Here is a 4,808-nt window from a genome sequence, read left to right as displayed (position 1 = left end):
GCCTTTACGAGTAGGCTAGAACATATTAAGGGCATATTGCCATCTCTTTCGTCCCAACGGGGAGAGTCAATAGAGCTTGAGGCCTCCTTACGGGAGCTAACGGATAATTTTGATTTCCTTGCAGAAGATGTTAAGGAGTCCATTACTGCTTTGAAGGAAAATTTGAAGGAGATGGGCAATGTCCAAAGTGCTGTGGACTAGGTTCAGAGGGATTTACAAGAAATGACGGTGAAAGTGAATGCAGTGACACAGATAACTCGAAGGTCGGTTGCACATCCAAGTGAGGGTTTTCGATTAAAGGTACCAGAACCTAAAAGTTTTGGGGGTCCGCGAGATGAAAAGGAACTGAATAATTTCTTCTTTGATATGGAGCACTACTTTATGTGCTCACGAGTGGATCTAGAAGTGGACCGGGTAAATATGGCAATTGTATACTTGGTTGGGGATGCAAAATTGTGGTGGAGAACTAAATGGAATGATATTCAATACAATAAATGTGTTATTAACACTTGGGAGGGGTTGAAACAAGCGTTGAAGACCCAATTCTATCCAGAAAATGTGGAGTACATAGCAAGGTGCAAAGTAATGGAATTGCAACAAACCGACTCAATAAGGAGTTATGTATGGGAATACCAGGCCTTGATGTTAGACATCATAGACATGACCGAATTAGATAGACTGTTTCATTTTCTCCGGGGTTTGAAGACATGGCCAAAGAATGAACTGCGCTAGCAAGGTGCTAGTGATCTCTCTTCTGCCCTCGCTCCTGCTAAACGGTTGGATGATTTTTCAGACAATTCTGGGAAGCAAAATTTCCCTACGTCCGCCAATAATGATGGGCGAACAAACCGGGGGTTGAGAGTGTCGAGTGTCGGTCTCATGTTTTCTTTGCATGGGACCGCAACGAGTGGTGGAGTTCCCTGAACGAAAGGCTTTGAATGCTTTAAAGGCCATTCGAGTGGAAACCAAAACCCCAACAACAACCCCATAAGAATAACATAATATGGTGGGAGCATTAAGATTTTTGGGGGAATTAGAGCACTAAGTAGTTACCAACAAGTCTCAGGAGAATGGATTAATGTACGTTGATCTACTTTTGAATGGAAAGAAAATCAAGGCCATGATTGATACAAGGGCCACCCATAATTTCATTGTTGATTCAGAAGCCTAGCGGTTAGAATTACAAGTAGATAAGGACGTGGGGAAGTTAAAAGCAGTGAATTCTCAAGTGTTAACCACGGTGGGAGTGACACCTAAAGTAGCATGCCAAATGGGGTCGTGGTCTGGAACGATTGATTTCACCGTGGCACCCCTCGATGACTTTGATGTGGTATTGGTGATAGATTTTCTTAAAGTAACACGCTCAATGCCGATCCCAGCTACAGATTGTCTTGTGATAATGGGAAATACACCTTGTGCGGTCCTCGCAGCCTACAACAATTTTGATGAGGGGAAGTTACTTTCAGCCCTCCAATTCAAGAAGGGAGTAAAAATGGGAGAACCTTCTTTCGTGGTTCTACTGGTAGTTTCAGAAGATGAAGAGATAGGGAAATATCAAGTTGAAATTAAGGAAGTTTTAGAAGAGTTCAAGGAGGTAATTCCAGAACAGCTACCTAGGGTTTTACCACCTCGATGACAGATTGACCACGAAATTGAGCTTTTGTCGGGGGTAAAGTCACCAACACGTGCCCCTTATCGAATGGCGCCGCCTGAGTTAGCTAAACTTAGAAGGCAACTAAATGATTTAATTGCAGCAGAATTCATCCGTCCTTCAAAAACACCTTTTGGGGCCCCAGTGTTATTCTAAAAGAAACAAGATGGTAGTTTGCGTTTGTGTGTAGATTATAGTGCTCTTAATAAGGTGACGGTTCGCAACAAGTATCTCATTCCACTGATTGCCAATATTTTTGACCAGTTAAGTATAGCTAAATATTTCACTAAACTGGATTTGAGATCGGGATATCATCAAGTGCACATTGTAGAGGGAGATGAACCGAAGACCACTTGTGTCACTCGGTATGGAGGATTTGAATTTCTTCTCATGCCTTTTGGGCTAACAAATGCACCTGCTACCTTTTGTTCTTTAATGAATCAGGTTTTTTGGGACTACCTTGCTCAATTTGTGGTCGTTTACCTTGTTGAGATAATGGTTTTCAACGCATCCTTAGAAGAACATAAAGATCACATTCGGAAGGTTTTTCAAAAACTCTAAGAAAATTAGTTACATGTAAAAGGGGAGAAGTGTGCTTTAGCTCAAAAGCGTATTAAATTCTTGGGGCATATCATTGAGGAGGGCCATATACGAATGGATTCAGCTAAAGTACAAACCATCAATGAATGGCGAACACCTACATCAGTTAGAGAACTGCGATCTTTCTTGGACCTAACCAACTACTATAAGTTTATAGAGGGGTACTCTAGAAGAGTTGTATCGTTAACAAATTTACTGAGGAAAGGGGTACCATGGGAGTGGTCAGAAGAGTGCCAATCAGCATTTGTTGAATTAAAGGAAAAAATTGTAGGGGATCCTGTGCTAATCCTTCCTGATGTGACAAAGTCGTTTGAAGTACAAGCAGATGCCTTAGACTTTGCATTAGGGGAAGTTCTTTTGTAGGAAGGGCATCCAGTTGCTTTTGAAAGTAGAAAATTAATGGGTGCCGAACGGAACTATACAACACAGGAAAAAGAGCTTCTCACGGTGGTACACTGTCTTCGGGTGTGGAGGCACTATCTCTTGGGGTCCAAATTTGTGGTAAAAACCAATAATGTGACAGTTACTCATTTCTTGTTACAACTTGGACTAACTTCAAAACAAGCCCGTTGGCAAAAGAAGTTAGCTGAATTTAATTTTGATTTTGAATGCAAAGCAGGGAAGACAAATGAAGTGGCTGATGCTTTAAGTAGAAAAACTGAATTGGCAGCATTGAAACTCATTAGTCATTTATCAACTAGTAGGGTGGCGTTACCTTTGAAGAATCTTATCAGGGAACATTTAAGTACAGACCAGCAGGCGCAGACATTGAGCAAACTAATAGAAGAAGGGAAAACATGACAATTCTGGGTAGAAGATGGACTGATAAATGACTAAAGGCAAGAGAGTCTATGTGCCCAAAGCTGGAAACTTGAGCAAAACTTTACTAAAAGAGTACCATGATACATTGTGGGCTGGTCATCCGGGATGGTGAAGAAGTTATGCATTGATTACACAGGGGTACTATTAGCCGAATATGCAAGATGATGTAATGAGTTATACCAAAACTTGCTTGATCTGTCAACAAGACAAGGTAAAAAGAAAGAAGACCTCAGGTTTATTGGAGCCATTGCTAGTTCCTGCCAGGCCATGAGAGAGTGTCTCTTTGGACTTCATTTTCTCGTTGCCAAGAGGAGTATGACACAATTTTCGTGATGATTGACCGGTTCTTAAAGTATGCAACTTTTGTACCAGTCTCGAAGCCATGTTTAGCAAAGAAGACAACTCAGCTATTCTTCAAGCATGTGGTGAAATATTGGGGTGTTCCAGAAAGCCTAATCAATGATAGAGATGTCATATTCACTGGGGGATTTTGGGGTGAACTCTTTCGCTTGATGGGTTCAAACTTTAATCTATCCACCAGATTCCACCCATAGACAGATGGTCAAACCGAATGTTTTAATGGGATGCTGGAAGAATACTTGCAACATTTTGATAACTCAAATAAGAAGAATTGGGTTACTTTACTATACACGACACAATTCTGTTTTAACTCTATGAAATCTTCTGCGACTAATAAAAACCCTTTTAAGATTGTGATAAGTCAACAAATGACTCTCCTGCACACTTTGGATGGTCCATACAAAGAAAATTGCCCGAAAGCATACCAATTCACGAAAAATTGTTTGCAAAACATTGAAGTCACCCAAGCTCAATTAGAAAAAGCATCGAAGCGCATGAAGAAGTGGGCTGATAAAGGGAGACGACCACAACAGTTTGAAGCTGGAGATCTGGTTCTTGTAAAAGTGCCGCCAGAGACATTTAGATTTCTTCGCGGCAAGGATAAAAGGCTTTTACGCCGTTACGAAGGTCCAATCAGAGTGATCAAGAAGGTGGGACATGCATCTTATCGGCTTGAACAACCCAAGTGGATGAAATGCCACAGACGTCCAGTCCATCCCGTATTTCATGTAAGCAATTTAAAGCTATTCCACACAAATGAAGCAGATCCGCACCGACAAAAGATAAGGAGATCGCAATTTCCAGAAGGCAGTCTGTAAACAAAGATGTCCAGGAGATCATTACAGACAGAGTCATGAATGCAGAATGTCGTCAACAATAACAATATTTGGTTCAGTGGCTGGGGCTGGGGGAAGAAGAGAATAGTTGGGAAAAGATAGAAAACCTTCAGCATGCCATACAAAAAAATAAAGATTTTAGAAATTTGAAGACAACGATATCAGCTTCAACATCAGAAGAGTGAGAAGACCTTCTACAACACATCGATGAGGACGTCGATAAAATGAGTGGGGGAGGATGTTAGGGAATGATAATGTAATGGGGAAAAGGGGGAGAGAGATATTACTATAATTGTATTCTCCAGGGATTTAAAATGAATATATGATTATCTGTGTTATTGTTTGTATGGTTATTCTCTTGAAGTTGAATAATATAAGTAGTCCTTTGCATTGCGGTATTTTGTTACCTTAAATTGTAATATCTCTGATTGTTATAGCCTTATTCTGTGTATAAGAATATATTACTTGTGTGATATATTGAGACTCACTTGTACTCGTATTTGTAGACTTGAACGTGTAAGATTTAATTGACTTGTCGA

This window comes from Malania oleifera, chromosome 7 (genome assembly GCF_029873635.1).
Source record: "Malania oleifera isolate guangnan ecotype guangnan chromosome 7, ASM2987363v1, whole genome shotgun sequence".
Taxonomy (NCBI): Eukaryota; Viridiplantae; Streptophyta; class Magnoliopsida; order Santalales; family Ximeniaceae; genus Malania; species Malania oleifera.
This window is presented reverse-complemented; position numbering follows the sequence as displayed.